At 35.5% G+C, this 17,546-nt stretch overlaps 1 protein-coding gene across 12 annotated transcripts in view; it reads right to left on the bottom strand.

Annotated features, from left to right (window-relative positions):
- slc16a1a (solute carrier family 16 member 1a) overlaps window positions 1-8,009 on the bottom strand; it is a 79,144-nt gene extending 71,135 nt beyond the window's left edge. For 3 of the 12 annotated variants that reach the window (XM_087254829.1, XM_087254824.1, XM_087254819.1), the window contains exons 1-3: window positions 7,977-8,009; window positions 6,987-7,116; window positions 2,720-2,792 (exon numbers count right to left, since the gene is read on the bottom strand). The gene's annotated coding sequence lies outside the window, so the exon portion shown is untranslated. Of the gene's footprint in view, window positions 1-2,719; window positions 2,793-2,885; window positions 3,057-6,986; window positions 7,117-7,976 lie in introns of those variants that run through there. The other 9 variants (XM_087254828.1, XM_087254825.1, XM_087254820.1 and 6 more) reach the window with 4 other exon arrangements.
- Window positions 8,010-17,546: the final 9,537 nt, after the last annotated feature.

Genomic DNA, 17,546 nt, shown 5'->3' with positions numbered 1-17,546 from the left:
CTAATAGTAATGCCGCTTTGAGCGGGGTCGCCGGGGCAGAAGTCTACTGAAGACTGGTGGATGGAAGAGTGAGCAAGTTTTCACTTTCATGCTCCTTCGCTTCATTTTCCATTTTGCTAATGCTGCCATATATCTCCCCGTAGGGAGGGAGGTGGTTTAAACCCCTGGGAAGAAAGCAGCGATCTAATATACTGTGCCTTTTTTAGGGAAAAGAGATGTTATTTTAGAGAACTGGTTCAAACCTGTTGGGTTGTGGCCCAGAAATGGATTTTAGCTCTTTTCTGATCATAGCAGTGAAAATGTATTCTAATTATGAATAAAAGAATCAATATAATGCATAGAATGAGTACAAATGTTATTTTCATTCATTTTTTACCATCAATGTACACGTCATTGGCTTTATTTATTATATAGTTTATATTGCTGAATTCGGCGACGCAGTGGCGCAGTAGGTAGTGCTGTTGCCTCACAGCAAGAAGGTCGCTGGGTCGCTTGTTCGATCCTCTGCTCAGTTGGCGTTTCTGTGAGGAGTTTGCATGTTCTCCCTGCGTTCGTGTGGGTTTCCTCCGGGTGCTCTGGTTTCCCCCACAGTCCAAAGACATGCGGTACAGGTGAATTGAGTGAGCTAAATTGTCCATAGTGTATGAGTGTGTGTGTGTGAATTTGTGTGTGGATGTTTCACAGGGATGGGTTGCGGCTGGAAGGGCATCCGCTGCGTAAAAATGTACTGGATAAGTTGGCGGTTAATTCCGCTGTGGCGACCCCAGATTAATAAAGGGACTAAGCCGACAAGAAAATGAATATTGCTGGATTTTTTTCTCCATCTATAGCAGAGATGCCCAATTTAGGACCCGTGAATAAGTAGATAATTTAGATATTGTCATTTGTAAGCAAATGTGAACTTTTATTTGTTTGTTTGTAAATCTAACTAAAATCAAATGCTTCAATTAAGCTGTGTAAATAATCAGATTTAGTTTAAATGCACATACTGTCACCTGATGGATAGAGGACAATTGAGGGCAAAGGCAGATTCTGCTTGACTGGTGTATTCAGCATTGAACTCCACTGTTTTATAAACAGCCACCATGGCATTACTAGCCATAGGAAAATATATTTTATATGCATAAATTTGACTTTGACACACTACAATTAATTGATTTAGATTTTGTGTCGTTTCCTCATTCATTACACTTCTTGTGTGTGTTGTGTGTATGAGCTTGCTTAATGTGCATAATTAAATGAGTTGTGTCGCATTGCAATTAGTTTTTATTTCATATGACTTTTCAGAGCTCAAAATTAAATTTATCTCTGATAAGCGTTAGTTATACATTAATAAACGTTAGTAAGCAGGTTATATTCTTGACTTATAAGCACATTTATGATGTGCTTAATGATTGTTTTTTCATACTTTGTTAATTATTTATTTTTCATTACTAAATGAAGTATTGCATTATTTACAAACCATTTGTATTTAAGAGTTGGTGGTTTTTAAGATCATTCAGAATGAGTAAGTAAATGATTGATAAACTATTGAAATCAATGTTTATATATCTTTTTTATTGTTGAAGTTCAATAAACTGTTGCATAGATACACTACCGGTCAAAGGTTTAGGGTGATTAGGATTTTTAAATGTTTTAAAATAAGCTTCTCCTGCTCACCAAAGCTGCATTTATTTAATCAAAAATACTGTAAAAACTGTAAAATTGTAAAATGTTATTGCCCTATAAAATAACTGTTCAAAAGTGTTTTATAATTTAATTTATTAATTTATTCCAGTGATTTTAATTATGATTTTCAGCTTCTCCAGTCTTTAGAGTCACATGATCCTTCAGAAATCACTCCAATATTAATTTTTTTTTACTATTATTTTTATTATTATTATTAATGGTAATAGTAATAAAAGAAATAATGACTGGAGTAATAATACCTTTTAACAAACAAATAAATAAATAAATATTTAATTAATAACTATTTAACAATTTAACTCTTTTACATTTAATAATGCCACCTTGATGAACAAAATAATTTTATTTAAATTATTATATAAAATTAATAAACAAAAAAAAAAAAAAAAACTGACCCCAAACTTTTGACTGGTGTTTTATAATATAATACACATCAATATCTCTTCCCATCATGGTTTGACCTTTTAAAGATTCATAGTTCTGTTCTATATCTCATAGTATCTAACATAAAAAAAGAATTATAATAAACAATAAAGTATTTGTGAATAACCAAATAAAATTTTCTAGGGAAGGATTCCTCACATGTTCATATTTGTCAAAATGTATTTTCACTGACTGAAAATGTTTTGCCAACCTTCAGATCACATGCAGTATACCTTAATGTCAAAACAAGTACCACAATCGAAACATATTCCAGTAGCTCAACTTAACTCAACAACAAATCCCTTCAGAAGATCAAAATCTGTATGCAGGCAGAATAATGCTGAAATTGGCCAAAGAAGCAAGAGGAAGGAATTATTCATAAAATACTCCATTCTAACAATCAGGCAACACAACAATGGCCTCTATTTCAAACTGGTTAAAGTGCTCCGAGCCAATAGAGAGATTAATTTGACAAACTTTGCTTGTTCTGTTCAACACATCTATGCTGTGGCAACATAATCTTTCATTTCACAATTAAAAGCAGAACCCGCTCTTATAGGCCTGCATACTTTGAACCAATGCATTCAGAAGATTGGGGAAGAAAGCTTACCTGGTAAACAAAATGCAAATCGCAGAGCATGGCAACACATCCATCTTTGATTAGGGCAGAGCCTGCTTGCAGCCTGAAACAGAAAGAGAGAGGTTAGTCTTTAAGTGGATCCACCTTTTCCTCGTTCTGCTTTAAAAGCTATTCCATGTTATCAGATTTTGGCCACCCGTGTAAGGCACGACATTTCTCCCAGATTACAGCATCTTTTATTTAAATGTCAGGGTCCTCCGAGGCTCTCCGGCGGAGTACGGTCGACCACAGATGTTCAAAGCTGTTCTGAGGTCAGTACTTTATGTGCGGGGGATACAAGAGGCTGAAACTCAATCTGTACCTGCAGCTAGAAAGGTCACAGGAGGAAACTCATTGGAAAACCAGTCTTTAATACAACCACACACATGTAAGCCTGATGTGACGCGTCCTGTGCGGAAAGCGTAGACAGATTGCTGAATGTTTTATAGGAACCGGAGTTATCAGAAGAAATATGGCAAGCAATTTTAGTGGTTTTCTTCAGTCGCAGCTCATTGGTGTTTATATTTTAACAGTATGACCTCAATTTACTAATGTCCTTCTCAGGTAGAAAATTCAGTTCAATCTAATAGTATCTTCATTTAATGAAAAATCTGTAATAATAATAATAATAATAATAATAATAATAATAATAATAATAATAATAATAATAATTGTAATTCACACAATTCTGTACTATTTTGTATTGTTACAACAATAGTCTTCAATAGGCCGTCATAGTTGGGTAAACTTAATGCCTAGCAAGATCACACAATTTTAACACGACTTCCTTGATATATGGTGTTGTGGGGATTTGTAAAAAAAAATTGGGCACTGTGACACAGGATTCAATCATTTCTTCTCGTGTAATGTGACATAGTTCTTGACACCCGATACCATGCCTGCGACGCCTCACGGCACCATCACAGAAAGTCTAGCATGTTAATTTTTTTTTTTTCCTCACGACGAGTTCCTTCACGTAGGTGACACTGCAATAAAAGCACATAAAATAAAATTATAACATTTTTTGGTTATCTCAGCAGGTGCTGCCATTCATGCGCCGGTCAGGTAATCCAAAAATAGGCTGGATATTTACTCATTGGATATTTATTATTGGTTATGCAAATTTTTACTATTTTTCTAAAATAAAGGTGATTTAAAGGGCACCTAGGTTACCCCTTTTTTTTAGATTTATTATGAATCATTTGTGTCTCCAGAATGTGTCTGTAAAGTTTTAGCTTAAAACACCCATCAGATTTTTTATTACACCTTTTATAAGATTCTGTTTTATACATTTTTGCAACAGGTGCCTTAATCTCCTCCCTTGGCTGCGTCAGACAACAAACACACATAAAGGAAGAAGATCTCACGTAGCGTTTGTGAGAAAAACTACAGTAAGAACTTTACCCATGATTATTTGATGCATTTGCTGTGTTAAGTTACAACGCTGAGTCACACACAATGCCGATACAAAGTTCACGCACACACACACAGACATACATACAGACGGCGCGTTTAGCTTTGCACTCTTTTTGCACACAAACGTGCAAATGCTACGTTAAGTAGCAGTCGGTTTGAAAACCGCTCAAATTGGTCCATCGTTTTATGTTGTTAAATTGAAAAAAAAGGACTGTGTGTGTTTATATCACCCTAATATGACCGCCTATACACTATCCCTACACATATTTCTGTCCAAACAACTTGAAAAGTAGATTTTTCACCATAGGTGCCCTTTAAGCTATTTTATTTGACAGGCTGGCATAAATGTGCAGCATCTTCATTCTCTCAGTTCCTGAGTTCTCTCATCCAACAGAGTTTGTACTTCAGAGGTAATCTGGGATAGATCTGCTGCGAATACATTCGTAACCGACAATAAAAATCATGCGATTTTACTGGGGCTTTAGAGCACAGTGAATGGGAGAGTACAACACATTTGTTTTTGTTTTTTACATTCCTATTTGCTAAAATAATAAATGAAAAAGTGCTATCAAGAAAAAAATAATAATAATTGTTACACTGATAGCGAAAGAGAAGAACATCAAACATACTGTCCCGCCCATAGATGCTGCATTAGAAATGCCTCACATGAATGATAATTCATTTCTTGTAATTTGATGCTAATAAATAATATAATACATATGTAAACACAAATAAATGTAGATATGTTTATTAAAAATGTAAATATTAATAACTTTAAGGATATAAGATGCTGACAACCATTACACGCATCAAAACTGGTAAAAAGGGTTCATAACTCATTTTATAAAACACATTTCATCATAACTCTTTCATAAACGTTAGCATGCTGAAAGATACACGTTCAAATCCAGGGCTGTGGCTGGGCCCTGCTGTTGCAATGGAACGTTCTATCAAAGAGCTTAGAATCACCAAGAGGCGACACTCAATATAGAACGTTCTATTGCAACAGCAGCGCCAAGCAAAAGCCCCAAGTTCCACCATTTCGGAGTGAAAGCGATCGGCTGTTTATTGAATCTTACTGCTGTCGCGATGGCAAGCAGCTGCTTTGTTTTTTTATTTATTTATTTTAAAAATGAATTAAAGCTGAGATACAACCTGAAAGATGATAATACAACACTTACTATCACAATCATCAGCACTTTTAATAGTTTATTTTACAGACTTAAAATATGCTGCTGTTCTATTGGAAATTTCATTCCAAAATGTGTTGCCTCTTGGTGATTCTATGCTCTTTGATATGATGAATGAAGACCCGCCTACTAGTACAGGAGCCAATCATCGATCGCTAATTGGTAAAAAAAAAAGCCCGCCTTCTAGTACAAGAGCCAATCATTGATCGCTATAGACAGAGGAAACTCTGGGGAAGAGGCTTAAGCAGGTCGCACACCAGAAGGGCCGCTCGGCGACGCTTCGCGCAGCGCCACACATTTTAAAATTCTAAACATAGGTTTCTATCAGGGTACACACACCGGCGCCGCAAGTTGGCGGCGCCCAGCCAGGACTTAGGAAGCAGTTCATTTTTCAGCCGCGCCACAGAGCGCCATCTGATTAGTTTCATGTTAAATATCATGCAAATGTGCGCGTCTGGTGTGTGATAGTTTAAACTGTTATGTGTGCGCCGTGTTGCGACGCTGAGCGGCGCTTCTGGTGTGCAACCTGCTTTAGACAAGACGTAAGTTTCTGCAAGTTTTGTATGATTTAGACATTTAGAAATTAAACTAAAGGGACAGTTGTTTTTTAAGTTTATTTGTGATTCCTAATATGAAATTTAATGGTAAGCTTGGCAAGCAATTTTGGAGAATTTGTTGTTTCCCTATTCGAACAGAATAACTGAGCATACTGCCTGAAAAGCGTTTCAAAGATGGCTGCAGAGTGAAATGAATTGTCTTAAAGTGACTTCATTATTCGTAAATCCAAATGTGAGCGTGAAACCTAGTGTACGAAAAGTTTTTGTGCATACCCAGCGTTGATACATGAGGCTCCTGGTGTGCTTAATGCAACGTATTGTGTGTGTGTGTGTGTGTGCACGCATTGAAGAGCCGCTGAGCTGACAGGTCTGGAACACACACACACACACATACACGGGCACGGACGCACGCACTGTATTTCTGACGGCAGACACATGAACTGGGAGAAAAACATCTATAGCGAATCCTGTACTAGAAGGCAGACTTTATTCGCCACAGTGACTGTTATACTTTTCCTCATTCAAAAAAACATAAGTGACATGTCTCGTGTGTTCTATAGTCTTTGCTGTAAATAATAAACATTTTAAAACAGAACACTGTAACTGTGACAAAACATTGGTGTATTAAACTGACAAAAATGTAGTGTAACTACAATGATGTACTTTTAGTTTAACTGTGGTATTGAATTATTACCATGCTTATACCACAGTATTTGCACAGCTTAATGTAGATACTTAAAGGTAGGGCTGTGCTGTTTTTCAAGTTTGAACAATATCAGTATATTTTGTTATAAACAATTTGGTATGAGGAAATACCATATATGAATAAACTAGTCTGTTACTATAGTGCATATAAAAAATAGCGAAGGAGTGAAGTGCTTCAGGGAAAGTGTAAAATCCAACTTGAACTCGTAAGCATGAGTCATGCCTTATATTTAGGGCTTTAAAATAACTTGTAAGATTTAGTTAACACATATAGTATGAAGCGGTCTGCCCTGCCAGATGCTCTGACTGACACATGTGCTGCTGACAGACAGGTTTCTTGCACTGTGCAGTGTGTTTGAGATGTAGTGTTTTCCTGGGTGCATAACTTACATTTTATAGCTCTCCATCTGTAAAAGTATAAATATTTCCATGCATATTCCCAGGTGCACAAGCCGTCTGCATGCAAGTTTCTGATACACTTCATTAATTGACCATCAAACAGGCCATCGTTTTACTGTAACTAAAACATTTTTTGTTAGACAATAAATGCACCATACAGTATGTAGAAAGTTATACCAACAAATAAGATTACTGTTATTATATTAGTGACTGTAAAATCACTATTGTAACGTAAACAAAACAGTGCAGTGTTTCTCAATCATGTTTGTGGAGGACCACCAGCTCTGCACATTTTCCATGTCTCCTCAACCAAACACACCAGATTCAGATCATCAGCAAAGACTAAAAGACCTGTAATGGGGGTAACAGATAAAGGAGACATCCAAAACATGTAGGGCCTGGTGGTCCACCAGGAAGGTGGTTAAGAAACACTGCCTTATATGACTTAGTGCTTTAAAAATATATTTTTGTCTTATTTTAAAGTTAGAGGTTTGTCTAAAGTTTTGTCATGTGATGTTAACCCATTTCTATGTGTTTTAGGTGTTCAATATCCCACAAAGCAATAATGTGTCTAATAGGCATTTAATAATATCTTAACACGTGTCCAGGAATAAAGTCTAGGAATAGTCTAAACCTAGACTAGTCACCAAATACACAGATTAAACAGACTTCACATGTGTTACTATTTCTGTTGATTTGATGACCAGTCTTGGGCTATTTCAGACATTTATTTGATTTTAACTGACACCTCAAATTTAGCCTTGTTTTAACCGAGCTGTCTATGTTTAGACGTCTACTAGACATCCATTAAATTTAGACACAAAAAGCGCTTGCTGGGTAGACAATAGTAGATGTATAAGATGTGCTAAAACAAGGATACATTGGGCTCTCAGTGAAAATCTTTAGAACGAAATTACATCTGTATTATTGTGAAAACAAACACATATGATACTTTTTAATCGGAGCTTCAGTACAACTCACCTCTCCTCAATCGATTTGCCGCGAACTGAGCTTGAGCAGGTGGAACCGGAAAGAGACTTAAAGGGACCACGTACCATTTTTCCGCAACACACCACATTGAAAACCATAGATATATACACTAGATATCACATTAGGACTCTGAGTCAGCTCTGAGTATGCGTCAATAGCGCCGCCACATTTGTACAGTGCTCCCAGGACAAATGTCATTTAACCGCACTAATCAAGACAATGTAAAAGTGCTGGACTTTAGCGCTATGTACGGGTGTCAACCACTTAGACGATGGATTCGTTTTAACTACCACTAATTCACTGACAAAGATAGAAACATCAAGTGTTGTCTAGTATTAAATAATAATTCTTATTTATGATCATTCAGATCGTGAAATATGTGAATAGCCTGTAAATTTAAATATGGCTGTGCCTGTCTATGTAATACAGTGGAATATACTAGTATACAACCCATATTAAACAAACACTTTTAAGTGTATTACTATTAAATTATTACTTTTAAATGTAACATTAGGCTATATATATACAGGGGCGTAGATTTAGGGTGGACATGTCCCCACCAATATCCACAAACTACCAAAATGTCCCCACCAATAATTTAATTCACTTAAAGACATCGCGCTGTCAGTATAAACCTAGACATGCCGAAAGGGTTAAATCAGGTTCTCTCCTCCGGTCGTACCGCCCCCAAACACATGTGAACATTGTGATTGGCTGTGCCTTTCCCTGGTGTCATGTGAGTGGCTGCTTTCAGATCATAGTTTCAGATACAAACAGCGGGAATTTCCCGATGTGTGCAGCAGGAATACCCTTCTCGATGCGTGAGGTTTATGACAGACACGCACAAGTTAGGATGGAGGTAGCAAGAAGAGGTGGACATAAAGAGCTTTTTCCAACGAAAAGTGTGAGTCACATAAACTCAAGTTCGCTACTGAATGAGTCCATCACGATAATGCCGTTATGCTAGTGTTTTCACCGCTTTTACGTTCAGTCTAACGTTAAAGCAGACTGATATAGTCTGTAAACAATATTCCCTGAAAACTAACTGCAGAATAAACACCTACATGTAAACGTATATGACCCTGCCAGTTCTCCTAATCTCTTAGAGTAACATCCCCAATTTTGGTTGAAACAATTTGTCGGTAAAACTACAGCCTGTGCTCCATCTTTTAATAATACTATAAGACATGTTTAATTTGTACGAAAAATGAACGAAAGTCTTTATTAAACTCTCTCTTCATCAGTTAATAAACATTATTTTAACATAACACTTTCAGGCCTGTAGCCAGCTTATTGAAAGGGGTTATTTGTTTTCTGAAAAACTGAACCTTTTTGCAGTTATTCACCTGATTTTCTGTTTATTTGAGGTATAAATAATACATTTTAGTGACATATTAAGAACTAATTTTTGCTGGATAATCTTGTTGGATAGTTATTATAACTACACTTTTTGATGTACCAAAACTATTTCACACCATTTTGTCAAATTGCTTTATTTACACATTTAAACTGTAAATTTTATTACAGTTTTATAAATAATAAAAATACTTTGAACTAGAAATTAGGACTTTAAATTCTTAGAATAAAGAAATGAAGTACAGATGCCTAAACCTCTAAATGCTATGTAAAATGAGCATTTTTCTCAGCCTTGTATATTTATGTTCAGTTATTTCACTTTAAAGGCAATGAAAATAACATATTTGTCACAATAAAAGGTAAATCACTGAGTCCACACACAGTAGTTGGAGAAAAATGCTAATTTTAGAAGAAAATATTAAATGGCATTTAGAGGTTTTTGCATCTAAACTCTTCAAATATGTAAATATACTTATTTTTAAAATACAATTTTTTATCATAATTTTCTTTGGGAAATCTGTTAAAACTTGATTTAAATTAAAAACTGAAGCCTATAGGCACATAACAAACGGGCCGGCGCATTCAACCTACTTCAGTGAAAATTTATCCATTTGAATAATAAGATAAATTCAAACATAATAATAATAATCCAACTGTTGGTCTTTCAAACCACCTGACCCCCCTTGGCTACACGCATGACTATTTAATTTAACTTTATAAATTGTAAGAAGAGAGGATTACTCAATGATACATTTTATTAGCAGTTAAATAATAAATAGCAATATATATATATATATATATATATATATATATATATATATATATATATATATATATATATATATATATATAAACAATATTCATTCTTGGCGGGGGTGACTCGTCCCCAGTCCTCACCAATGTCAGGTGCAAACCTACGCCCTTGTATATATATATATATATATATATATATATATATATATATATATCAGCACCTTGGAATTATGGTTCTATCTGCGTTCTGAATGATTTTTAGATATTGAGCTTCAAGGTTTTTGCATTCCATAACAAACAATAGGCTATGTGTGTAACATTTGTTCTTTTTTTTTTTTTTTAAGTAAAAAGTCTTAAAATGTAAACAACTTATAAAAACTCATCACATAATGTAAATAAGTTGTCATTTAATAAGAATATGTCAATAACCCAATTTTGACAAAAATGTCAGATAGAACCTTCTAAGATGACGATTTATTGAAAATCCTAAACCCCCCCTGTATGTATATGTGTATATATCTATGGCTGTGGATGGCCACAGTCCTCCACTGCACCTTGGACTCACATTCTTTTCAAAGGAGCGCTTCCCTGTTCTAAAATGGCGGCTCTATTGAAGCAATCCTTCCAATAGACAACAGGGTAGGTGACATCTAATGTAAATACCTATGATTGAAAACAAACACTATGAAATCATTAACTCTGAAATATAAGATATTTAAAGAAAACAACTTTAAAAATATAAAATTAAATAAAATTATTTGATGATTACAAGAAGAATTTTTTGGAGTGAATTTAATATATATATAATATAACACCTGTTACACTGGCAGAGTGGTGATAAAACAAATCAGCTTTTAAAAAGGGGGAGGAGCTACACTATGTCCCACCCTTTTTTCATGTTTCGGTAGAGATTATTCACCAAACATCGAAGAAAAATGCATATTTCAAAGCGTTTCACGGGACCTTTAATGTTCTACTAAAGAAAGAAACAGCCTGAGGGTAAGTAAATAAATAGTAAGTTTTAATTTCTGGTTGAACAACCCCTTGAAAATCACTTAATTCAAAAAACAAATGACAGTACCGTGCTTACACTTCAAGCACTTTCTAAGCACCTATACTAATAATAAACACAGCTTCTGATCGGTCCTCAGAGAACACTGATTTACTCATTGGAGTCAGCAATAAGCCACTAGACACCTGAGTCGCTATACGGTTATCACTGCTGTAATTCCTTCCTGTGATTTGGGCGTAACTCAAGCAAAGGTGGAATAAAGGCTTGCTCTTGCCTTTGGGTGAAGGGTGTCCAGAAACTTTGTCACATTAATTGATGGCTTCATTAGATCGCAATCAGAGCACTTCAGCTTGCCTCCAGGGCCCGGCTAACCCATTCCTATGCATTTGAGAATAAAGCTGGGAAAATAGGGTTTTACTGCAGTGGATATTGCGCCTGTCACACCAAGAGAACCAAGAGAAAGCCTCTGTCTGCTACCGGCATAATGTAGATAAAGTACAAGCAAGGTCGAGTTACATGGAGACTGATTGCGGTGTGATAGACTGCGTTGCGGGCCAAAAAAATATTCAATGACAAAGAAGTTTAGACAGATACGAACGTTTTAGACACGACAGGACGCTCTGTTCTCCTCTTAAATTGGGGTGATAGATTAATTATACGTTTTCCGATTCAAAGGCCAAATTGTTTTGTGAATATAAAGCCTGCATCATTATTTTCGGGCAGCTTCGGTCAGAATTATCAAAGGATTTGCTGAGGAAAAAAACCTGGTAAGGGATCATCTGTACAATTTTCCAGACAGCATGTTTTTGACTCAAGAATTACAGACAATAGCCGGGTTATTGTGTGTGTGAGCCACAAGAGATAACAGCCAAACTGCAGCAAAGTAAGAACAATAACTGCAGACCTATTACTGAATTACATCCACAGTGAGTGGTTTTGAAAGAGGACTATTTCATCTAATGTAAGAGTTGAAAGACCTTTTTTCGAAAAACAATTGATCGCCTCAACTATACGCCGTGCTACAATTATGTAATCTTTTCCAGTAATAGGGCGCAGTTAAAGTGAAGCATGAGTATCCATTTTGGTGGTGGTAAATGTGGTGGTTTATGGCGCTTGTCTAGAAACTTCTGGTCAAGAGTATATGTCTAATTCCTGGTATGAGAAGATGTTGAGTCTAACTTTAAACTTTAAAATGCAGTTATTAAGTATTGGATTTTTATGAATATCGTCTATAAAATTATTTTTAAAGGGAAAGTCAACACAAAACTATCACACAATGACAGTATTTTACACGCAATGACATTTTGCTGTTAATTTAGGTGGTCAACATTTTTCTTCAATGAAAAAGGTTTTGAACTAAAACTGTGATGCTTAATCATTCGTAAAATTCATAATAGTCAACAACGATTGAAACTTTGAGTTAAAAAGGAATGAATGAATAAGTAAATAAATAAATACACAAATACCTTAATTTCCAGCCTGATCTCATGTGGAAAGTTAGTATTTTACGTTTTTTCAGTTTTGTGGCTAATTCAGCGAGTTCAGTCAAACAAAAATGTACGATTTTAAAAAGGAGGCAAGGCACCAAACCCCATCCCTAAACCCAACACTCATTGGGGATAAGCAAATCGTACTAAATTGTACAGTTGAGATCATATGAATTAGCCAACAAATCAAAAAGTTATGAATTGCATGCTGTGAGACAGCATTGTCATTTCATAGCTGTTTAAGTATAGATTCACAGAAATATTTCTTGTTTTTATTGCTATTTAAAAACAAATTTGTCAGACAAATGGTCAATGAGATGACTAGTAATACTAGTAAGCGGTTTATGCAATTGATTCCAAAGACTAAGAATTAGGCAACTAAACAAATGAATGCATCTAGGCTTATTTACCATATTAAATAATTTTTTGATATGAAAAGCAATTTAGCGGTTAATACATTTTCTATAATATAGCACTTTCTTTTATATGTGTGCCATATACTGACACTGAGAAGAAGAAAAAAGTTGAATAAAGTTGAGATATTAGTTTAGTTTTCTAGGTCTGTTTTAAGATTTTTTTTTTGTATTTTTCTGGGTCTCTAGAGATTTGAGCAACGTGAGGGTGAATAAATAATACTTGAGATAAAGAAAAATTTAAGTTGAAAATTAGATCAGACAGACTGAAAATGACACCAAAAATGCAATTTTGGTGTCATTTTCAGTACATCCAGGGTGCTAATTAAAGGGGGTTTGGGGGAGATTGACCCCCCTTATTAACGCTTGATCCCCTTGAAGGACATCAAAACAAGATGCATGGGAGTCAGCCCTTTAATAGTAAGAAATCGCTTTCTCTGATCTCTGATGTATATCTTAAATATTAAAAATGTGTAATATAAATATACATTTGAACTCCCCCCTCCCTCCTCTAAAATAGTCACTAAATATCCCTCAAAACACTAAAAATGTATACATTTTATTAATAAATTAGATTGTCATGGGTCTTCCCCGAGGCCTCCTCCCGGTGGAACATGCCTAGAACACCTAGGAGTCCAGGAGGCATCCGAAACAGATGCCCGAGCCACCTCAGCTGACTTCTCTTGATGTGGAGGAGCAGCGACTCTACTCCGAGCTCCTCCCAAGTGTCAGACCTCCTCACCCTATCCATAAGAGTACACCCTGACACCCTTCGAAGGAAACTCATTTCGGCCGCTTGTATCTGAGATCTTGTCCTTTCAGTCATGACCCAAAGCTCATGACCATAGGTGAGAGTAGGAACGTAGATTGACCGGTAAATCAAGAGCTTTGCCTTTCGGCTCAGCTCTTTCTTCACCACAACGGACCGGTACATCGACCGCATTACTGCTGCCGCTGCACCAGCATGTCAATCTCACGTTCCATCCTTCCCTCAATTGTGAACAGAGTTTCTAAAAAAAAATCACAAATATAAACCATTTTAGAGCACTGAGTACTTTCCTTTGTTAATATAATATAATATAATATAATATAATATAATATAATATAATATAATATAATATAATATAATATATACTTCAGCATTGAGTCAAATTAGCTCCCTTAATTTACAAAGGCGGGAGAAAATAACTATGCACGTCTTATAACTCTAGAAAGAAAAGAAGTAGACAGTAATGGTAGTTTTAGCAAAAGTACAACTATGAAATACTATTTGACAGATGTTGGAGTTGGAGTAGTCAGTAATTCTCTATATCCAGTGTCTATAACACCCAAGAAAAAAAAAATATTAAATGCCGTGTGATCTTTGACAGAAACGGTCTCAGAAGGCATCTAAGAAGTGGAGGATTTGTAGGAGGTTTGATCCTTATCACTTAGATGTATGACAGGTCTTCGATCCTCAGCACAAGAGGTCAGTGACACCTGTGTGCGCTGCTATACTTTCTCTTTTCTCTTTTTTTTTTCTCGGTAATGACAGCTTTGCCTCTTTGCTTGGCGTCTGCACAGAGCTGTGGGTAAACACAGCATGCGGCTGATTGCTGAGTGTGTGGTTACTAATCTGCAGATGTGATGTGCTACGAGGGATAATTCGGGGTTGTTCCTTACTTTGTCGAGGCTTTAAAAAGAAAAGCAAAGAGAAAAAAAAAACTCAAGCTGAGATGATCGCATGGGGAGCCGGGGAGAGGACGACAACAGACGGATTATACCTTGTGATTGTTATAGAAGCAGCCTTGACTGTTTTTGCATATGAGATAGAAAGGTTGTTTTGTGGGAGGGAGAGTTTTATCATCTCTCTAAATCCGTTTTAAAAACTTCCAAGAATATTAACAGTCCTTTTCTCAAAGTTATTATTTGTGCTTTGGTTTAGTGATATACAAAAAAAGCTTTCAGAAGAAAAAAAACAAACTGATAGATTGAAAGAAAGGCATGGAGGAGGAGGGGTTTAAGATTTCTGCAAGCGAAAGGGGATTAAGGCTGATTCCATGCCAAACAGTCTTGGCAGATGGGGCCTGGTGCTTTTAGGATGCCAAAAAGAGTCAATAAGTCATCAGTGCATTCAATCCTGGAGATAATACATTTAGGAGAGGGGATTAACGGACACAATAAAAAAACAGGCCTTTTCATCCTCTTTTGCGCGACGAGGACATATTCAAGGAGATATTTGCTCCTTGTCACTCTTGACGCACTTCTCTACTGTCTCTCCAGCTCTGGCCATTTTTACATTGAACAGCTTCCAGTGGCGCAGCGAGCCAAGGCCAATTGAGCAATGGACTGAGAAGCATTGCTGGAGACCAGAGGTGTGTGTAATGCTGAGAGGTGCACAGTCTCATTTAGAAAAGCCTCCTTTCAAGGCTCTGACAGCGTATGGGAAAGCATTCCTTGAGTGTTTTAGTGGGTATGCAGTGACTGCTTTTTATTCTTCACAATTTTACTTTACAGCTTGCTTCGAATGCTGCACCACTATTTAGCGTATCACTGTTATGCTGGGATTAATGTCCAATCCTTATTCTATTCTTGTACCCTTACTCCTTCCCCATGGCCCTTAAAACTGAGTGTGAAGGAGAAGGGCTTCAAAATTTCCCTCTAAGAAATGAGACTACAACACCTGCACACATCATCCTATGTCATCGCGAGCTCTTGCTTCATATGAGATCAACGATGGTGACTGCTGTAGTTATTCCAGCTGTGTTACTTTTTGCTATTGATCTGAAGGAAATCACTGAAGTCGTATATCATGTTATCATGGCAAATCATAACTGTACTGTGCATTTAACACCGTGGCCATAGCTTTTTTTAAAGCATGATGGTAAAACATGAACACGGTTATGAATATATTAAAACATGCCTGTTTGTTTTAAAATTCGTAATAACAAAACATACTCATTTGAGGATCTCCTGACTTCCATCCTGCCATTGTGGCTTGAGTATTCTGGGAAATTTTCTTACTCCTTGGTTTCGAGTGTGGTCCTAAAAAACTCAAAGGGTTATCTACCCCTTCCCCTTAGCCCTACGCCTTCAAGCTAAAGAGAATTGGGACACCCTTCTTGGGAACGGGAAAAACGAGGGGTAGGGCTAAAGGGTATTATTGGGATTGGGAAGCCTATTAGTTGATTAAGGCTATATATAGTACAGAGGAGGTCAAAATTAGAGATCAACCAACAACATCCCAAATTTTGAGGTCACTGCTTAATTTAACTTGATGTTAACAGTATAATTTACAGAGGTAAAAGGAGTTTTTGAGCATATAGATTTTCTCTGATCAGCATATACAGTTGAAGTCAGAATTATATTTCCCAAATCATGTTCAACAGAGCAAGGAAATTTTCACAGTATGTCTGATAATATTTTTTCTTCTAGAGAAAGTCTTATTTGTTTTATTTTGGCTAGAATAAAAGCAGTTTTTAATTTTCAAAAAAACATTTTAGAGTCAAAATTTTAAGCCCATTTCAGCTAATTTTTTTCCAATAGTCTACAGAACAAACCATCGTTATACAATAACTTGCCTAATTACATTAACCTGATTAATTAACCTATTTAACGTAGTTAGGCCTTTATATGTGTCACGTTCAGCTGTATAGAAAATATCTAGTAAAATATGATTTTCTGCCATCATGACAAAGATAAAATAAATCAGTTAATGAGTTATTAAACTATTATGCTTAGAAATGTGTTTAAAAAAATCTTCTCTTCGTTAAACAGAAGTTGGAGAAAAAAATAAACGGGGCTAATAATTCTGACTTCAACTGTAACTAATATACATTTCAAGCTAAATTTGTATAAACATTTAGCATTAGGGTTGAGCTTGTCCATATTTCTCTCTCTCCGCTTATATACATATTGCACTTATGAAACTGTATAACACTAATGAAAATATAATGAGCAAAGATAAATATAAAAATCCCAAAAGTGGACGCATTGAATTAATGAGAATTAATTGGGATAATTAATATTTTTTTGTGTTTTGTTTTAAATTAATTATTATAACAAATATAAAGTCATATCCTAATGTTCCAAAAATAGGCTTATTTGTTTTACTTCAAGGTAGCATAATTAGGTCTTCTGTGATTTTTTTTTCTCTTTTTTTTTAAATATTTCCCAAATGATATTTAACAGAGCAAGGACATTTTCACAGTGTTTCCTATATTATTTTTTTTCTTCTGGAGAAAGTCTTAATTGATTTATTTCGGCTAGAATAAAAGAAGTTTTTATTTTATTAAAATGCATTTTAAGGTCAATATTATTATCCCTCATAAGCAATATTTTGCTTGATTGTCTACAGTACAATCCATCATTGATTTGCCTAATTACCCAAACTTAGTTAACCCTTTTAATTGCACTTTAAGCCGAATAATAGTATCTTGAAAAATATCTAGTAAATATTAAGTTCTGTCATGACAAAAGATAAAAGAAATCAGTTATTAGAATCTCTCTATCTTTCCTTTAAACAGAAATTGGGAAAAAATATACGTAGGCTAATAATTCT

The sequence above is a fragment of the Danio rerio genome, chromosome 6 (assembly GCF_052040795.2).
Source record: "Danio rerio strain M-AB ecotype USA chromosome 6, GRCz13ab, whole genome shotgun sequence".
In the NCBI taxonomy this organism is placed as follows: domain Eukaryota; kingdom Metazoa; phylum Chordata; class Actinopteri; order Cypriniformes; family Danionidae; genus Danio; species Danio rerio.
This window is presented reverse-complemented; position numbering and strand designations above follow the sequence as displayed.